Source organism: Astatotilapia calliptera, chromosome 12, assembly GCF_964374335.1.
Source record: "Astatotilapia calliptera chromosome 12, fAstCal68.1, whole genome shotgun sequence".
Classification (NCBI taxonomy): Eukaryota; Metazoa; Chordata; class Actinopteri; order Cichliformes; family Cichlidae; genus Astatotilapia; species Astatotilapia calliptera.
The window spans coordinates 34,245,055-34,265,223 of record NC_137433.1 but is presented as its reverse complement, the minus strand read 5'-3'; the positions used below and the strand labels follow the sequence as shown (position 1 = coordinate 34,265,223).

The following is a 20,169-nucleotide window of genomic DNA, read 5'->3' as shown; positions in this document are numbered from 1 at the left end:
ATTTCCGTTCTGCATCAATACAGAGATTATTGTGTAATAAATTAACACACAATATAGCTGAAGATAGTTTGCATCAAACAAGTATGTTATCATAAAAGAAAAGTACAGAAAGACTAGTTTTGTTCAGCGCACTCTGGTCTGTGGGGCATTTAATCAATAACTTTAAATCTTATTAAAATCAGAGTCACATTATATGGAAGCATACAAAACTGTCTTTGTTTCAATTATGCAGAACTTGCACTTTGAGATTCTTTGCCTAGCCCAGCTATGTGTGCTTTAAATGATTACATCACTGCTTAGTCACAGTCACTCTGACAAACCATTGTTTGAACATGGGTGTTTCCAGTGTAGAAACCATTGTGCAGGATGCCCAGGCTCATGTCCAGCTTATGTGCACTTTTGCATTACATGAAAAAAGACAATGTTATTTTGTAACAGATAAACTATAGATATATAGAAGAATAGCTATGTACTCAGACTATTTGCTGTTAGTACAAAAGTTCAGCATAAAAATATATTTAAAGTAGGGCTGCCACAAACGATTATTTTGATAATCGACTAGTCACCGATTATTTTTGCAATTAGTCGACTAATCAGATCATGCGTCCATTGGACGTAAAACGTACAGCTTATTGCACCAGCAGCATCTGCTCTTATATAACTACCATTAGCTTACAGCTTTAAGTGTTTAAGGTATGTGCTAACTAAACACAAAGACAAGACGATAGTTTATTAAATTTTAATGAAATTTGCAGATTGTTTCGGTGGAGTTTAATAAACTCAGCCGTCTGCTCCCTGCTATCTAAAATATAACAGGACACCGGAGTATATTCTCGACCATCTCACACTTCTGATAATCAGTTGTCTGCTTGACGTTTATTCAGCTGCGTAGAAACTATAACTTTAATCTCAAACCGATTTACTCAGGAACAAATAAAATACAAAAAAAAGCCAAACAATAACATTTGTAAGTTATCTAAGTGACTTATATATCATGTTTAACCTGAGTAGCGAAAGACGGCGGTGGGTTTGAAAACGATTTGCCGGGAGTCCGGTGTTCTCACGGGCTCTAGTTAGCCTTGAACGCCGGCTGGCTATCGAGCTAGTGGGTAACAGACGTCTCCGAAAACGTCGGAGCGCTTTTTAAAATATGTGGTGTCTCGATAAACTGAGCAGATATTTGAGGTTTACACAGCTACATTCTCGCCTGAAAATATGTTAAACATTTATTTTGTGACCGAGAAAGAATAATACAAGTAATACTAAAACTAACTAGCTGCCGCCATTGTTGGAAACTGAGCTGGGCCGCGCTATGAATTCTGGGACACAGTTTCTTCTTCGGGATTTAACGGCAGCTGGTATCCTTGTACATGCTGTGCTGCCATCTTCTATTTCTGTCCGTTATTACACTCTTAAATCCTACTACTTATTCCTGCGTCTTTTGGGATCTTACAAAGCTTCAAATGACGCGTCGACTATTAAATTAGTTGTCGACGATTTTGATAGTCGACGTAATCGTGACTGGTCGACTAATCGTGGCAGCCCTAATTTAAAGTACTGCATTTTTCGCACTATAAGGTGCAGTTAAAATCCTTTAATTTTCCCAAAAATCGACAGTGCACCTTACAATCCCGTGCGCCTTATGTATGAATTCTGGTTGTGCTTACTGACCATGAACCGATCTTATGTGGTACACGGCACTCAAAAATCTGTCAAAAAATGTTTTAGTACAACTTTGGTAAGCTACGAAGCCGCACCGCTTGATGGATAGTCAGAGCATTACGGCTAGCGCTTCAGGTTCCAAAGTCAAACGAACATTGCGGCATCACTGAGAGTTAAAAACTTTCATCTGTAATAAAATGTTCAGCGTTGCTGCTTTACCAGGTGTAACAGTTACGTTTAACATCCATGGATCCATGAAAACAGAATTTATTAAATTTAACGGAGTTAGAAGTTAGTTAGCTCGCTAGTTTCTACCTAAACATGATATAGCATGTTCTGACAGAGATTTCTGAAAAAATTAAAATGTTAAACAGCTATGTTAAACACAGTGAAGCTAGAGGATGAATAGTAACTTTTTTCCACTCGATAAAAGTTAACAGACGAAAGCCAAATCAGTTCCACACCACTGAAGTTGCAGCATTTTTACAAACCAATTTTGGTTCATCTGTCATTCAACGATCCGCTTTCGCCCTTCTCATTCTCCGTCGTCGCCATGCTTCTTCTGCCATGTGCGTATGAAAACAAAGGCACTGCATATGCACTTTTTACCCATATTCTATTGCGATATTTAAATTTTTTTATCATTGCCTAATATTATACCGGTATTACTGTGAATGGTATGATATGACCCAGCCCTACATGAGGGTTCCCGATGTTTAGGGACAAATGCAATTGCATGGCAGGATGTTGTAAACGGACCAAACTTCAGTCAGGAGAACAACTGAGATAATCCATCCACAATACGAGGTTAGTCAATAATATACTGCAACAACATGGGAATAGAGCAGCTGCAAGAGAATTCAACATTAATGAATCAATGGTACAGAAGTGGAGGTGGGAGTTTGACTGACTGTTTTGTTTCGCTTAACCCTTTAAGATCTACCATAGAACCAAGTCCGCCAGAACTTATATTATATTTTTACATGCTGTAGTGCCATTTTTGGGAGCATTTCAAGTTGCTATACATCAATACAACCATTACAGCCTAAATTTTAATAATATGAATGCATCAAGTGCATAGTAATTACATAAATTGCAAAAAAGTGCAATAAACTACAAAAAAATTGAAAATCGTTTTTGTTTTTTTAACATATATTTCTAGTTAGAGAAATTTAAGAGGCTTATCCCTCAAAACTGTAAATAGAAAAAAGTTGCACAAAATAGTTTCCCACCACAGGAAATTTATTTTGAGTGCCTTCATAGTTTTATTTTTGAAATACACCAATTTTTATACACTGCAGGAAAAACGAAAATAAATATTATAGTGCAAATTTGCAAAAAAGCAGCATATGCATCAAAATAAACTATTTCCAGCAGTGCAATTTTAGTTCTAAGCATCCCAGAAACGACACAGAAAGTCATAAAGTCAAACATAACTTTTAAAAACACCAGTATAAGCTCATGAGGCCCTGATGGTAAAAAACTACATTTCCGCAAAAATGATATCACTTCCGGTTTCGGGCAGGTCATGGCGGACATGCGATAGTTCGCGCTGACGTCTGTTCCAACGTAGGAAGTGTTATGAACAGCTGATCGGATCGGCAAAGTGTGTTTCTGGAATATTATGCTTTTGTTGCTGCAAGTGCTTTTTATGCAGTTTTTGCAAAGCTATATGTGGAAGGAAACTGTGACCTAGGACAAGCTGATGGCATAAGATGTAAGTACAACTTCTCTGGTTTCATATGCAAAAAAAATTATTGCGCTAGCTCACGTGGTTGCAGTGCTACCGGGATTTAAAAATAGTTACGCAAAACGGAGCATGCCCGCTCTGACCGTTTTTAAAGGGTTAATGCACCTTATAATCCATATAATCCTTATGTATGAAAAGAGACCCGTTCATCGACAGTGCGCCTTATGGTCCAAAAAATACGGTAACTAAAGTAAAAATATTATCCTCATTTCCAGTGGTTTTGGGCATTGGCATTTACAGTTCACACACTACACCATGATTGCTAAAGCCACAGTTCAGAAAAGTAGTAAACATTTTTAATGCAAACGTGACCAACAGGTGTTTAAAAAGGTTAGAATGTCAGCCACGTGGGAATGGGATTTTATAAAGTAACTGGAACCACCCAAAGGAAAAAGAAACGATCATCAGTTTAAACCAGTATGAAAAAGTTGACTGCCGCCAAAAATAGTCACAAAATACTAACAAACTACAATTATGTTCATAAATGGGCATGGCCATTAGAACGCATTCATACCTTTACTTTTACTTCAAGTACATTTTCCTTATTATACAGAGTAAACCGTCATTGTCCTTCTCTAATTCCCCTTACTTACCTCCTCTCTCCCTATTTTTCTTTTCCTCTCCCTCTGTCCCTCATTTCTCTCTCCTCCCTCCTCCCGTCAGAACAAACTGAAGCCAAAAGCCTCAACATTCCAAACATTCAACGCAACCCAGACCTCTCTCTCTCGCTCTCTTTCTGTCTTTCTCTCCTTCTGTGTCTCTCGCTCACACAAACACACAGGAATCCACATGCCTTTCTCCAAGGCTCTCTCTCTCGCTTACAGCTACACACAGGAATCTACATCTCTCTCTCTCTCTCTCTCTCTGGTTGATGGGGTGAATGAGACAGAGTTCACTGAGAGCAAAACTGAACAGACCCGCCGAGAACACAATAGAAACCATTAGTAACAAACACTGACCTAAAATTATCTGTCGTTATGCCTGACTTCACTTTAGGGAAAAGGGATCTTTGAGCAAGACTTTATTATAAACCAATCAAACACACACACACACACACACACACATATTCTAGGTGATACCACAATCCCACTCTTTTGTCAAGGACTATGGACACAATGTTTTAATTGTCTTTATGATGAGTTTCTGTAGTTTAAAGCCTTTAAATGCATAAATGTGTTAATTAAAAATGATTTTTTCAATTGTGATTGCTTCTATGAATCCCAGAGCCATGTTAGCTGGTCTGTATCACTCTCCATCGAATCACCATTCTAATGAACAAAAACATCTTTCTGTGTATTCTCACTAGCACTATATTATGTACCCATGTTCAACTGCTTGCTTATGCACATTTCTAATTTGCCAATTACATGGAACCAAGTCAATGCATTTAAGATCTGCTGAAGCTCAAACCAAGTATCAGACCGAGGAAAAAAACGTTTGGCAAGACTCTGAACGCAGCATGGTTGTTGGTTGGTGCTGCATATTTCAAAAACTTCTGATCTACTGGGATTTTCCCACACAACCATCTCTAAGGTATGCAAGAAAGTATCTCTGAATGTGCAACACATTGAACCTTAAAGCAGATGGGCTACATTAGCAGAAGACCACACTGTGTGCCACTTGGCACACACGGGTTCACAAAAACAGAAACAATGGAAGTAGAGACTGATGTATATACTGATATAGGATTTTAAGACCAATACTCATACCGATACTTGGTGATTCAAAAATCTGACATGTCGTTCAAAACACAAGTTGCCAGTAGGAAAGTTACCTGTGGAACATTAAAACTCATGACATGTCTGAAGGGCATTTCTCCTTTAGCTTTTAATTGGCCATTAAAATGCCAATACCATGTTGATATAGCAGTCAGGGTCTAAACAGAAGTTTGGAAAAAATGTTGCCTGGTCTGATGTTTCTCAATTTTTGCTGCGACATTCTGACATGGTCAAAATTTGGTGTAAACAACATGAAAGCATGAATTCATCTTCTCCTGCATCAACAGTATAATGGTTTGAGTGATACTTTCCATTTTTTAGCATCCTTTGGGTCCCTTAGTACCACTTTAGCATGGTATGAACACCACAGTCTGAGTATTCTTCTGATGGCTGCTTCAGCCAGGATAATGTGCCATGTCACAAAGCTTAAATCATCTCAAACTGGTTTCTTGAAATAAACCAGTGATTTGTAGTAGCTGGTAATCAAATGGCCTCCACAGTCACCAGATCTCCAGCAGAGCACCTTTGGGATGTATTGGAATGGGAGCTTTGCATCATGTATGTGCAACTGACAAATCTGTAGCAGCTGTGCGATGCTATCAAGTCAATATGAATCAAAATCTGCTGTAAAGCCTTTCTGTCACTGCAGCAATGTCTGCCTGATTATGCAACACAATAAATGAGGCTGCGCTCACACAATCATAGAGGCCTGTTGGGTCCAGATTGTAATGGAACACACCATCAAGTTGTTAGACGGTAAAGACTCCCAGCTGCTTATCAACAGAAACAACAGAGCAATTGGACGAGAAATAAAACTTCCATAATTAGACTCATGAAGAGATTCTCTTATCAAAACCGTACCACACGACCGAGAGCAGCCAAATTCAGATGTGTGCTCACCGTCAAAACATTTTGCGCCATCCTTCTTCCCAGTGTTTTCCTTCAAATAGCGCTGTAGACATATCGAAAGCCAAAAGAGGGTTTTTTCATCTGTTTGTGGGTTGTGATAAACATAGACTCATGGCCATCCATAAAACCCTCGCTTTAGGCTACATTCACAGAAAATCTGCCGCTTTTATTTTCTATCCACAGCAGTGTGAGTTAAGTTTGGTGATACTCAGGTCACAAGATGTCTAGACTTCAAGTTCAAACTGGGCTAAAACACACACACACACAAAAGAAGCTATACACAGCTTTCACAGTGCTGACCATGCTGTGCAAATCAACTGTAAAATCTGTGGAGTCCTTTCTTAAGTTCATTTCATACACAAGCACAGCTATGAGCAGAAACAGTGCCTGTTCAGTCTGTGCAAAACTTTGTGGTCATTTATTGTTGTCTGCTATAGACTGCTGTCTCTGTTCAGCGCTTTGAGGTCCATGTTTATGTTCTTTTATTAACTTTTCTCACGGAGTGAAACTGCTCTTGGGAGTCAGAAAAACGTTTAAGATGCAAATGTAACCCTGGAGCAGGTGATGGTTGCGAGGTCTGAACTCGAGCCGAGAAGCAGCTGGTTTAGAAAAAGCTGCTGGCATTTGAAGAATGTGAGGAGCGCTTGATTTAACATGTAAAGCTTTGAACTGACAGCAAAGACCAAAGCCAAGTTAAACACAATTAAATACACCGAAAAGTATGAATGGGGGACATGCTAAGCCTAAAACTGGGAAATTCCTGCTAACTCCAAATTTCAAAGACATATTTTACCCGATCTTAACTGATTTGCTAACATCACCTCTGGAAATGTTTGCATTCAAGAGTCACATAGTTTTAATTAGAGCTAAAAGGTGTGTGAAATGTGCAGCTGATGCCAGGAAATGAAAGCAAAGACCAAAATTGGGTCTTTTTTCTTATCTTTACTCATCTTGTGACATCTGGCATTTTCCTTCTAACTTCTGGGTTGAGAACCAAAGAGGTAACGAGTCCCAAAAAGAAAGGCCCATGCATGCAAGCCTCGAGATCTCCTCGCAAGACAAAATCCTCACAACCTGCAATAACAGATAAACTATTTTACCACTAATAGAAAACACTGTACAGTTACTTTTACTGGTATTGGGAATAAGCCCAACTGTATTTTAAACACATGTAGTATCCACCAAGAAATTGACGATAGATGCAGCCCTATGATTGGCAAATAGTCAAACCTTCTGCAAGACGCATTTTATTGACAATATTTGTAGTACATCTTCCTTTTTAACTGTTTCGTCTAGCATGGCTGAGTAACTGCTAAAACTTTCAGTGAGTAAACCATCACAGTTTTCAAACAATTACTCAGAACTGGCCTTGAAGCAGTTCTGAGTAAAAGATTACATAAAACTCTTCAATGTTTTGTTTTGCAAGTGTTGCTTCATTCACATCTTCTTTTTAATTGATTCAGTGCTGCTCTTCTGGAAATCAGATGGAGAATTTGTAACTACTCTGATATCAAAATGTCACTCAAGACTCTGTTGCTTAAGTCTGAATACAAACCCTGGAGACACGACAAAACACATGCAAGCAAGCACACACCTGGAGCCATTTAAAACACACTCAGGACCATACATCCTTAAAGCACTGCAGGTTTATACACATGCATGCACCTACATGCAAGCAGTACACACACAGATATACACACACAGGTATGCAGGGTATCATAATTCTGTCAGGAGTGGTTGGAGGTGGAGGGAGCAGACGACTCCTCTCTCTCAGGAGGCTCAGTGAAGTTATCACTGAGCAGACACAAGTTGACGCTGAAGAACTGTAAACTAAAATCTGTTTCTGACATCAAACAGCATTATTCACGACTCCTGTCACTTTAAAAACGGCCACTGTTTGGTTTTTGATACCCAACAGTTTACTGTTTGCACAAATTTCTACAGCACAGAGTACATTAACTTTAATGTGACGGTCCAGGCGGATGGCAGAACTAGGTCTCGTTTAGCACACGTGGACTACAGACATCCCAGGATGCACTTGGTGAGATGCAGAGTAAACCCAGTCTGTCACCAGATGATTACACAGACCACAGAGTTGCATGAGCTAAAGATCAACTGGCATATTCAAGGGCTGAAGTAAATCTGGCATTCATTTGCTTTATTTCATCCATTACTGGTGATAAAAACTCACCAGGGGCCTGTGCTAACAAGCAAATTCAACATACCCAGTACAGCCCTTCCTCGGTTGCTTTTACTGACCCTAACACTAAAAACCAGGTTTAGCAGTCACATGAAAGTGGTTAGGAACTCAGATAAATACAGATAAACCATTCAAGTCAAACTTAACCCTTCAAAAGAAAGAGGCCGTGTTGTCAGCACATAACCAGTCACAAACTTGTAGAGATCCATGTGTAGCAGCACGGCATTTAAAGCCAAGAAAGTAAGGTGTCACAAGAAAGAAAAACGCAGCCTATCTAAGATCTGACTTCAGTTTAACTGACACATTGCTTGTATTAAGGTAGCTATTCTCATGGAGTGCAAGACAATGTTCCCTTGTGTTCTTCAAGCTCCAGTTCCCGAGGTTTTAAACCAGCTGTGAGCAAGTACAAAAAAAAAAAAAACAATTTGAAAAAGTCTGTAGGTTTACTTACTCATTTTAACTGTTCAGTCAACAGGGGAAAACTGCAATGAGTCAAGTTGTTCATGAGAATCTATACTCCTTATGGATGATTATCACGGAACGTAAGAGACTTCAGACATTCTTTAAAAACTACGTAATCTCTCACTACACAGGACGGGGATTTTCAGAAATGGTTGATGCTGTTTTCTGGAGAAGTGATGGGTCAGCAGGTGGTGGTTATTATGGGGATAAACCCTAGTAAGACTTGAATAAAAACTCAGGAGAACTCAGGAGAACTGAAAAAGAGTGACTTAACTGTTGAATATACTTATCTGCATATTTACCAGCCTGACTTGCATGCATGGGCAGGAGAGAAATTTCTTAATGAGCCAAAAAGCTATAAACCAACAGCTAACATCCCAAAGTGCATTCAGGGCATCTTTGGATTCAAACCAAACCCTTCTGCAAATCAACTAGTCAAATCCACTCAGCAGACTCATAAATGTGCAGTTCAACTCATCTTATAGACTTTTAGCAAAAGTACAGCAGCACTGATTTAGTACATTGTAAAAAAATGCACAAAAACAAGTTATTTTTTTATACATAAGTATAGGTATTGATTCTTTAATTTGATTACCAGAAGATGTAATACACCAAAATGGAGTGTACTAACAAACTACTAATTTACCTGTCTGATACTAAGGAGCAATACAGGAGCCTATGGCATGGTAATCAATTGGACTAATAGATTAGATCAACCATTACCAACCCACTTGTCACAAATCGGCTGCAAGAATCCAAACCAAAATCCAAAAAGGTGTCTCAGGGTGGGTCGTCAACAATTGGTCTAATTGATTAAATGGTAAATGGTAAATGGCCTGCATTTGTATAGCGCTTTTCTAGTCCATAGGACCCCAAAGCGCTTTACACTACATTCAGTCATTCACCCATTCACACACACACATTCACACACTGGCGATAGCAAGCTACATTGTAGCCACATTGTAGCGACTTTAGAAAGAATTCTCATCAAGTTTGTGGCAACAGTCAGATAGATGCAACTACAAAAATCAAGATGCTACAAATAATTAAAATCAGTGTGCTCGACAAAATGCAAGGGACACTTACCTCATATTATCTGGATTTAATTAACAAAGCTACACAGGAAAGTTTAAAAGATCACTAAAGAGGGGAAGTCAGGAAAGGTCTGTCCGGATCGTAATCAGTCTCATAGTCACCATAAGGAGGGTGTGATACATCACTGAGGATTGTTCACCCTTTCCTCACCCCGCAGGACTAACAAAGGTGTCAATGATCTTACTGGAAGTAAACGGGTGGGAATATGACCGCTACATTAACCACAGCTGAAGCAAAACACATTCAGTAACTAGTGACTTCACATGATTCTCCAGCAAACTTTTCAGTGGCAAGTCGTTCATTTGGAAATTGAAGCTTGTAAAATAACAATGTTTTTATGTGGGTACTTTGCAGCAACAGTTAAACCAGCCATTAAGGGCTGTTATGAGAGAGTTACTTGAAAATGATTGAGCAAGAAATGGATCCCACACTGCAAGAAATATGAACAAAAGCTGTGAATGGGAGTGTCGGCGGTTGAAAAGTCCTTCTATAAGACTTCTAATAATGCAGAGTAGCTACACAGAGTATTTGAGAGTGCAGTGACAAGTTGTTTTTCTTATTTTAAAACCAGATAAGACTCAATCTCAGAGCAGACAGTGCACAAACCACCAGAGCATCCCTTTGGCAATTTACAGAAATGTAATTTTAATAAAGTTGTGATAGGCACGGACGATTTCAGTCAATATCATCTTCTCTCAGCAGCTGCCATGTTGGCCGTTCTTCTTCTGCTCTTCATGTGCCTTGCACAGATCCACTCTAACAGATCCTCCTTGTGGTTTCTTAAGGGTTTAATGAGCTGCTGGCTGCAGCCTGGCTGGTGGAAACTCAATACACTTAAACATGGGCTCCTTTAAACTTATCTGTAATCTGTTCCTTCGGCTCCAACCGCAGCTACTATCTGCACACGTTTCTCCAAAAACTATTGTGGAAGTTTCCTGTAAGTGTTTGTGTTTTTCAGTGCGTCTGTGGTGGGATTTCTATAAAAAGGCTTTACGTGAATGTCGTAATAATACCTGACGAGAAGGTCGAAGAATTTATGTGGTAACTTAATGACCTGAAGTTAAATTACTTTGGATAACTTTTTCTAAACTTGTGAAAGATTTAGTTGGGCGAAGGATGATATATCATATTATATATTATAGCATTATATAATATATAACATGCGAGAGACAATCTAAAAAAAGGTCTACTTTTTCCTAGATTCCCACAGATAGATGGCTTTATTGGCTCCAGATTGAGCTGGATAGATTTTAGAAGAGATGCAACTCCAATGCCGTGCATATTGTAAGTCTGATGATCCTTTATGGGAAAGCCAGAGCGTTCATCGAGATTCTTGAAGATGGTTTGACGTCATCTTGTTAACGTTCAGCTCAAAGCCAGACTCAGAGTGCAGAGAGGCCAAAGCATTAAAACAAAGACTATTTGGCTGTAAAGTGACTATCCCCTGCTTTCTATCAACACATCGACGGTGTAGGTTACCACGCCAAGGTTTACAGACATCAGTGCATATGCAGATAAAAGAAAGTCTGAGCAGCATCTCTCTGCTTTCTCTTTAGCACTTTCCGCCAGTGGCTTGTTGCCACTCAGAGTCCAATTACACACTTCCCATCTGGGGACTCTCAGACAGTATCAATTCTTTCTCTGTAGCAAAACTGTAAAAGCAAACATGCTACATCTTTTAGCATGAATGTGAATCGCTTTGGCTGAGCACCAATATCTTCTTTAAAAAAGGGAAATAAAAATTGAAAAGAGAGGGAAATGGTCATTACCAACAGATAGACCAAAACAGATACCCAGACTTGCTATTTAAATGTTCTTAACAACTTCTCACGTTTGACTGAAAACACAAGGTTTCATCACTCAAACAATGCAAACCGATGTAAGATCTTTACTTTGTAACAAGGCTCTGTACATGGGAAATATCTGCATTTTCGTACCTTTTTTCCTCTTTTTTGGTGCCCTTTGTTGACTCACAATGGAGCAAAGAATAATGAAGGTTAGTTTACTATTGCGCTCATAAGATGAGCTTGTCTTTGGTGGGGTTTTTTGACACCCAAGAAACAGTTTCTTCCTGTAAACAATTAGATTTGACGTTTGTCACAGTTTTACACAGAGCTAAGGTACAGACTTCTGCATCAATGCTCCCTCGGTGTTTTCCCACACTTCACTATATTAACAGCCACCCAAGTATACTTGGCAACTAATTTAAGCAGTTTCTTTGTATACAAAGGGAGAACAAATAAGTTTGAAAGTTCAGCTGCTGGTAAACAACTAGCCACGGTCTCACTGCACAGACATGCCTCTATGCCAAGCTCACCAAGATTGCAGAGCAAAACCGAGACTGTCGCCAGCTGTAGTACAAGACGGAGGAGTTGGAGAGACTCACTGGAGAGGCACCAGGTTACATTGCTATCTGTTACTTCACTGTCACAAAGAACGTGGCCAGTGTAACATTTGCAGAGTCCTTTCTGCTAGAAAAGAAATCTAAATCGGTGAAGAACGCCGCAACATCAATATTTCTTGAGAAATTTGGCTCTCGCCAAATATTTTCCCAGTTAACAGAGTTAATAAAGTTTTACATGTGGAGACTACAAAACTTTTGCAGGTCTTTGTCTCAGTTGACTTTTTTTCCACCTCCCCAAGAATCACCTCAGTATCATGTGATTTAAGGTGAAGGTTTAGGCATCATGAGCTTATGATGACAGCAGTAGCAGCGCAAGATCGGATCCTGCTTGCTATATTCTCGGCTGCTGCTACACTCAAACATGACCTATACTTCTTTAATAAGAGTAATATACTGCACAGTTGGTATAAGAATCATCAAGTTGAGCAGAGTGAAGCGTCTTTCATTGCTTTTCTTTGTGAGTGAGCTGAGGTGTCAGCTCTCACAGTGTGAGCCAAACACTGAGCTCCTGCTCTTGTGCAATCACTCTCTCCATGTAGCTCCAGGCTGCTCTCAGAGTCTCTTCAAGAAACAACAAATGAAATTTTTACCATCTCACGTCATAAACATGAAGCCACTTAAATACCTGCAGGGGTCGGATAGTCACTGACTCAACTCCAGGCTGATAGAAATAACCTTGTTCTTTGTTTGGGGGTGGGGTACTTCTCACTGTTAATTACTTTTTAGAGAAATCGCTTTATCTACAAAATGTCAGAAAACAGTGCCTCCATTTGTGTCTAAGTGTCCTAAAATATCAGTTCACTGTAATCTAAACAGCACGTTCTCTCATTAGAGAAGCTGGAAGCAGAGACTGCGTCACATTGTTGGTCGATAAGTAGTTTCCAAATAAACCACTTGTATTATTTACTGTTAGTCATAGATATTCACAAACTGGCAGTATTTAAATCCCTTTCTCACAGTGGGCTCAACTTAAGCCTGTATAATTTATAACATTTGTTGTAAGTCAGGCTGATGAAGTGAGTTTTGCTTTAAGTACCATAACTAACCAAGCTGTGTATTAAACGTTAGTGTCAAACGTTTGTGGTCACCTTCTTTGCAGTTTGCTGGTTATTTGTTGGTTTGCTGATCATTACACTGATTTGGGGACTTTTAAAGGGAGTCCGATTCTATGACTTTCCTCCCCTTCGAGAGCTTTTCAGCAGAATATTTCAGACAATAGAAAGTTTAGTTAGTATCAGTAAATGAAGGCATCGATAAATAGTCTGTATTTTAGGACTTTAGCATCAGTGTACCTAAAAAAATGCAAAGAAAAAGTTGCTTCATTAATATTTTGACACTAATTTTGGAAACTTGTGCAATGTGTCTGTGAGCTGAACAGCTATATTTTTCCACTACAAAGTAGGTTGGTGCTATAGGTTTTTACTTGCCTGTTTGTTAGAAGGATTACTCAAAAAGTCATGGATGGATTTCTTTCTTCTTCTTCAGAGGTGGGGTTTGGCCCAGCTTAGGGCAGATTAACTTTTGGACTTGTTCCAGATCTACACATTTTTGAAAGGTTCCTTTACTACTGAGAGATAAAGCAAATTTAATAACGGGACAAATCAAACTGAAAAAACAAAAACAAAAAACTGGGACACATCATCTTGATGAGCTCAAGAAAATCTCATAAACTACCTCCAGATCCTTCTGGACTCGGTTCATGCATGGTGTGGAGGGGATTTTCAGCCTTGCACCGCTCTCCTCTTTCTTGTATTCTGTACTCTCTTATTATTCCAAACATCGGCTGCTGGGGAAATGCATCTAAAGCTCACGCTTATCGAATTTCTAAATCTACATCAAACTAAACTGTCAACAGATGTTCTTTTGCTAAACCCTCAAATGTCTCTTTCTTAAGTTTAGATACTAACACATCCCCGGCAATAACACAGCTTAGATATTATGAAAGCCTGGAATTATTTACAGGCAGGGAACATATAAAATATGTGTCAGATGACTAAAAGAGAGCTGTTAACAACTTAAAAATTTGTAAGGAAAAAAGTTACAGCCATAACTGATGTGGAAACCATGTTTTTTCCATTACAACTGTGTCAATATTGTTCAAGAAGACTTTTGACCACTGTGCTGAGCCTGGCACCACTGGCTCAGTGTTTAAGACTGTCGCCTGACAGCAACAGGGTCCTGGGTTCAAACCAACCTGGGCAGGGCCTTTGAGTGGGCAGTATGCATGTTCTTCCTGTGGTTTTCTCTGGAAGCGCCAGTTTCTCCTGCCCTACTGCCATTGAAAAACATGTTGGGTTAATGCTGCCTGTGTGATCCAGTAACACACCCACAAAACATGATTCTTAATATTAAAACCTCTTCCTGGTTAAAGGAATAAGATAACAGCGCAGTAAATAAGAACACCATGACCTTGATTTATTAATTTTCAACATTAAGTGGCAAAAATACTTGGTAAATGTAGTATCATCATCATTTTTGTCCACAACCTGCATGTTTTTGGTCATATTTGTCCATTTGTGTTTGCATTCTGCTTTTGCATATATTTACTTTTGAGCCACAGATGAAATTAAGGTTTGATGATGATCATAGCGATACGGAAAACAAACGTACTGGGGTTTGCACTTCAAGGTCTGCTGCTGTGAGCCATAAGTTCATCCTTGTAACGTGAGCTGACTCAGTGCTGAACATGAAAATAAACCAAACATGATCCCACTGCAGGTGAAGAGGTCAGCAGCAGCACGCACACATGGACCTGCATGCAAATACACTGTACATGCAAAGCTTATAATAACACAGCAGACTACAAACTTTTACACCAAAGTTCTGTAGACGCACCTCTGCATGCAGGACTCTCACAATGCAACCGAAAGTCCTGCTCTCTGATTGGCAAATCCTATGTGTGCTCACTTGAAGCAGTTAACAAGCTGTTCTAAATTAAACGGCAACAGTACCTGTCTGCTGTCTGACTGGTGACATTAACTTACTGTAAACTGCAAACACATGCAATGTCTTTGCACACAAACATGATAATGAGCTCTCTCTTTACACGATAACAACATAACCACAGCAGTTCACAGTAAAATATACAGAAGACCTCATTTACTCCTGTATTTAAGCTCTGTGATTTATGCTCACTTTGGTGTAAATACCTGGCTTTGATTAACTTTTCACTTTGGTGCTAAACCTGTTACACATTGTTCCTTTAAAAAAGGCTTCACAGCTTCTGCCATTAAAGGACTTTTCTAGCTCAGTAATGCATCTGCATATATATTATCAACAGAAATACAAACACAAACTAATGCACAGCGAGCTGTTCTGCACTTGTCTGCATCCTGCAATACTTTATTTCATTCAACACAAATCGTGCATCCCCATCAACAGCCTATAGAACTTTACCATTTACTTCACTGAAGGGTAAGGAGTCGTTAACTGGTGCTGCAGGGAGGCTGGTGCCAGAAGGTTTTTAGTATTTTTTTCACTATCATCAAGTTGTTTGCACCACTGGTTGGTATTTTGCATTAGACCAGTAACATATTTTAACCCTGGGGTCCCCTCACCCCTATAGAGTGTGCTAGTACAATTTATAAACATCTAGAACCAGATGAGGTCCAAACACGAATCTACAAGTGAGCCATGAAGTTGGTCAGTTTGTTTAAAAAAAGCTATCACAAAGAAGTCATCAGTCATCATCCAGGTTAAAACTCCTTCAGTCTGTGTGAAGCAACCTATTGTCAAATCATTGTGAATATTTGAAATCGCAACAACACAAAAAGATGTAATGAATCTAACCACATCAGAAGACAACAATCGAGCACCCCTACAGCGCATGGTGTTAAACATAATCTGGAAGAGGGATGATTGTGAAACAGGACAGAACTATACTTCTATCACCTTCTCTTTTAGGGAAAAAAACATTTCTATACCTTGAAACTTGAAACACATCATGACAAACTGAACATCTAACCTTGTGGGCTTTTTCAATATCATACTTTTCATCTTCAAGTTTTACGTTAAACAGTTTAGTTTTGCCTTTGTCCTAAAAGATTAATAGTAATTCACTGACTATTTTATTTCCTGCACATTTTTCTACAGTATTCCCAGAATTTTCAAACTCCTCCTCTCTGTAAACCTAATCACACCTTTGTTTTCTGACATGTCTGTTGTTCGGACGGTAGGATTAGTAGGTCAATTAGTAAATATCTATTTGCAGCTGGTTGCATCATGTCTTGATTATTTTTCCTGCATCTTTCTCAATACAACAAAGAAGAGATATGATGTCCCATCTCATCTAGGCCTCAATATAAAGAATCTGATTTCTGCCCTGTTACCATCATGCACTTTCATCATCACGAGTTTTCCCGCAGCGTGGATCCTCCGCTCTCAGTCCTTTCAAACCCACAGAAAGTGTCAGCTGTTTTACCTGTCCGCAGTTTCCCTCCGGGTCCACACCAGCAGCGAGCCTCTCTCCGCTTCGATTCGTTTTTCTCAGAGTGCAGTCCGGCTTCTCTTGAGTTTGTTGTCGGAGACAGACGTAGGAGCTCACAGGATCATGGTGAACAAAACTACCTCCCGGATGCTTCACTTACGCGACTTTTTACTTTACTTCTTTTGCTCTTATTCTACTTTTAACGCAGCAGTTTGTTGAAAGAAGAAGACATACACCAAGGAGAGAGGGACAGAAAAAAAAGTTTCTGTGTATTTACATCACATCCCGTTTCCGAAGAGGCGGAGGAGGAGGAGGAGGAGGAGGAAGGCAATGAGCCCCCTGAGTGTCTGACATCTGAGCCTGGAGGACATGCGCACAAGAGCCCTATGAAAGGGACTACGGAGGGAAGATAGGGCTTTTACATCAACGTGATGTAAAGTGCAACGTGTTATTATCATAGTACTTACACAGAGCTGCACTTTCAGCTAGTTGCTGTTGAATAGCGCCATATTTAGCGGCACAATGGCTACTAAATGTCGCTAAATATCCGAATTACGCTTAGTTCACTGTTCAATCGCACATTAAAAACCTTACAGATCCATTCATTCGATTTATTGGTTTTTAAACGCTTGAAAACAAATGAAGTTCAGCAACCAGTTAAAAAACTGCCTTAAATTACCACATGACATGCATTAGATTATAAGTACTTCATGGTTTTCTCCCCTAGTTACATTTACTTGAACATTGCTGGACTTACTGTTTGAAGAAAACATTTTAGTTTACACTAAATAAAGGATAATTAATAATTTAACAATTTTTACCTTAAAAACGTTTACTTTTCTGTTCATTTGGATTTAATATTAAGACTGGTAGTTGCAAGACTTTTGCTGATAAACGCCCCAATTTTAAACTTTCAAAAGTCTCAAATATGCTCTAATATTCTTGGAAGTCGTTCTTAATCAGGAGCATTTTACTAATGCACCTGGATTTTTGAAGTTAATATAAGCTATTAGCCCGATATTGAACGGTTTAGTGAAAGGGGACATACCATTGTTTACTTATTGTATTCAGTTGTTTTATAATTTTATTTATAGTTGCACCAACCGTGGAATGTGTGCTTTTTTTCAGTCTGACTGTTTTGGCTTTTATGGTCTTGTACTGCCTTCATGAGCTGAAACAGGGGATGTGCTGCGTGGGATGTTCCCTTCAGGATACTGTGGGCTTTGCTGTTACAGAGCTCCTGTAAGGACAGGAGTGCACAGCCGAGGACCTTCTGTGCTGTGCTGATGATGACATAGCCCAGAAGACCATCGACTTTGATCATCATGGATCCTGTTCCCAGTTTAATGAGAAAGGTTGTTACTCTCAACTCAAATGCTGTGTGGTTTGAAAGCATTAAAATGTCTGAAAAGAAATATCTAGACAGTCTCGTGAGAACAGCAAAGATCATTGTTGCCACCCTCTCTCCCATGCTGGAGATCTTTAACCACCACTACATCTGCAGGGCTTCCATCATCATCCAGGACACCCTCGCACCCTTATTAAAGCCTGTTTTCCTACCATCAGGGATAAGATATAGAAGACGAACCAAAACCAAAAACCTTGCGGTTCCTCAACAGGTTCATACCTCAAGCTGTGAAGCTGTGAGAATCTTGACCGTTCTTGCCCCCCATCTCTGTTCACAGAAGCATTTTATATCTGAGTGGACTCTGTGACCCACCTGTGCCTCACAACTTTGTAGCACTTAAAAAACAAAGTTGAATCTTTTTTTATGTTAAACATACTTTGCATAGTAAGTTGTTATCCTACATAAGGACTGTATTTTAACAAACATATGCAGTTATTCTAAAACCACTGTGTGTGTGTGTGTGTGTGTGTGTGTGTGTGTGTGTGTGTGTGTGTGTGTGTGTGTGTGTGTGTGTGTGTGTGTGTGTGTGTGTGTGTGTGTGTGTGTCTTTTAGCCAGCAGGTGGAAGCAGAGACCTGCTTATCAGCATCAGCAAACGTACTGAACTTTTAAAATTCTCTGTTACAAGTGGAAGCCTCTCACTGGCAAATATTCTATTCAATCTTGAACAATACACACAGAAAAGGTCAAATGTGCACACATATCATGAAGCAGGAAAGAGAAACACACAATGGAAAAAATGAGTTAAAAATACAGTTAGAAAGATTTTTGTTGAAATGTTTCTTAAAGAAAATAAATATATAATTGGTAAAAATCTGTGTATCATGTGCTCGCAGGTATATGATGCATGTTTCCATAAAAAAATGACATCATTTACACTAAATCCAGCACACTGGGGAGCTAGGACATTATGTTTTTTCATCATCTTTGCATAAAAAAACTTCCATATAAACATTTAATTGTCAGCAAATAGTTTAATGTTATTCTGAGCTTTTTTGTTGAGTAATTTATTCAAGAATACAACTTTTTTTTTTAGGTCTTTATAACTTATGGATACAAAAATCTTCTGTAGGTTATGTTTTATTCTCTGCTTGTCTTTCTTTAAGCAGCACATCCAGCTGGGGGAGCTGCTGCTTGTTTTTCATTATTTTCCTTAAACTCGTGTTTTGCATTACTTCACACATCACTTCCTCCCTGTGGGTCACCCGGTGTTGACAAGAGTTCCCTCAGTGTGGCGTGACGCAAGAGCTGTGTACACTACAACAAAGATGGCAATTAGAGGGGAATCCGCCACACACTCATTATTAGGGATGGGTATCGTTTAGGTTTTATCCGATACCGGTGCCAAATCGGTACTTTTGAAACGGTGCCGGTGCTTAAACGGTGCTCGAACCGGTGCTTAAAGAATGGAGAACACAAACTTTGTACAAAAACCTCTCATGTTCAGCTGGGTTTTTTTTGTAAAAAGATAACAATGTTAGCCTTTTCTGCAGCTATGGGGCATATATGGTATGATTCTTGGCTGGAAGCAGTGCTTAAAAAAAAACACAAACTTTGTCCAAAAACCTCTCATGTTTAACTGTTTCCCACTTTTTCTTTGGTCATTTTAGCCTTTTTGGCCAGGGTGAAGGGAGTATCTGCCATCAAACAAGAAGACAGCTGCATGTAGCTATGATGATGTTTGCTAGTTCACCTTACATGCATTAATGTAATAACGTGGTTAGCCTACTCAACGTAAATTACACACGAACAACATGAAGCTACTCATGCAGAGAAGAACGGCTGCTGCTGCATCATCATCCGTCATCATTTCTGCTACACTGGCAGAGCTAGGGGCCAGCACTCTATTCTTCGGGTTTTTGGGGGATGTTGCTCCGGGTCCGATAACTGGCAACCCACCCGACGTGCACGGTGTGAGGTCTCGCAGCAAGCTATCAAATACGGCGCATTTCTCGGCTTTTAAAAAAAACACTCTGCGTCGCCAGCTGTTTAATCGGATTCTTGGTGTTACCTCCTTTGACAGTATCACAGTATCAGCTTAAAGCACTTGTTGCAGGCTGCTGAGTTTGCATATTTTGCTGTGAAGTACAGCCAGACTTTTGACCGCTTCGCCTTGGGCATTTTTAATCTGTAGCT

The 20,169-nt window shown here is 39.4% G+C and overlaps 1 protein-coding gene across 2 annotated transcripts in view; it reads right to left on the bottom strand.

Annotated features, from left to right (window-relative positions):
* Positions 1–16,992, bottom strand: part of ddr2l (discoidin domain receptor family, member 2, like) — a 38,217-nt gene extending 21,225 nt beyond the window's left edge. The window contains exon 1 of one of the 2 annotated variants that reach the window (XM_026186852.2): positions 16,621–16,992. The gene's annotated coding sequence lies outside the window, so the exon portion shown is untranslated. Of the gene's footprint in view, positions 1–4,005; positions 4,272–16,620 lie in introns of those variants that run through there. The other variant, XM_080309454.1, reaches the window with a different exon arrangement.
* Positions 16,993–20,169: the final 3,177 nt, after the last annotated feature.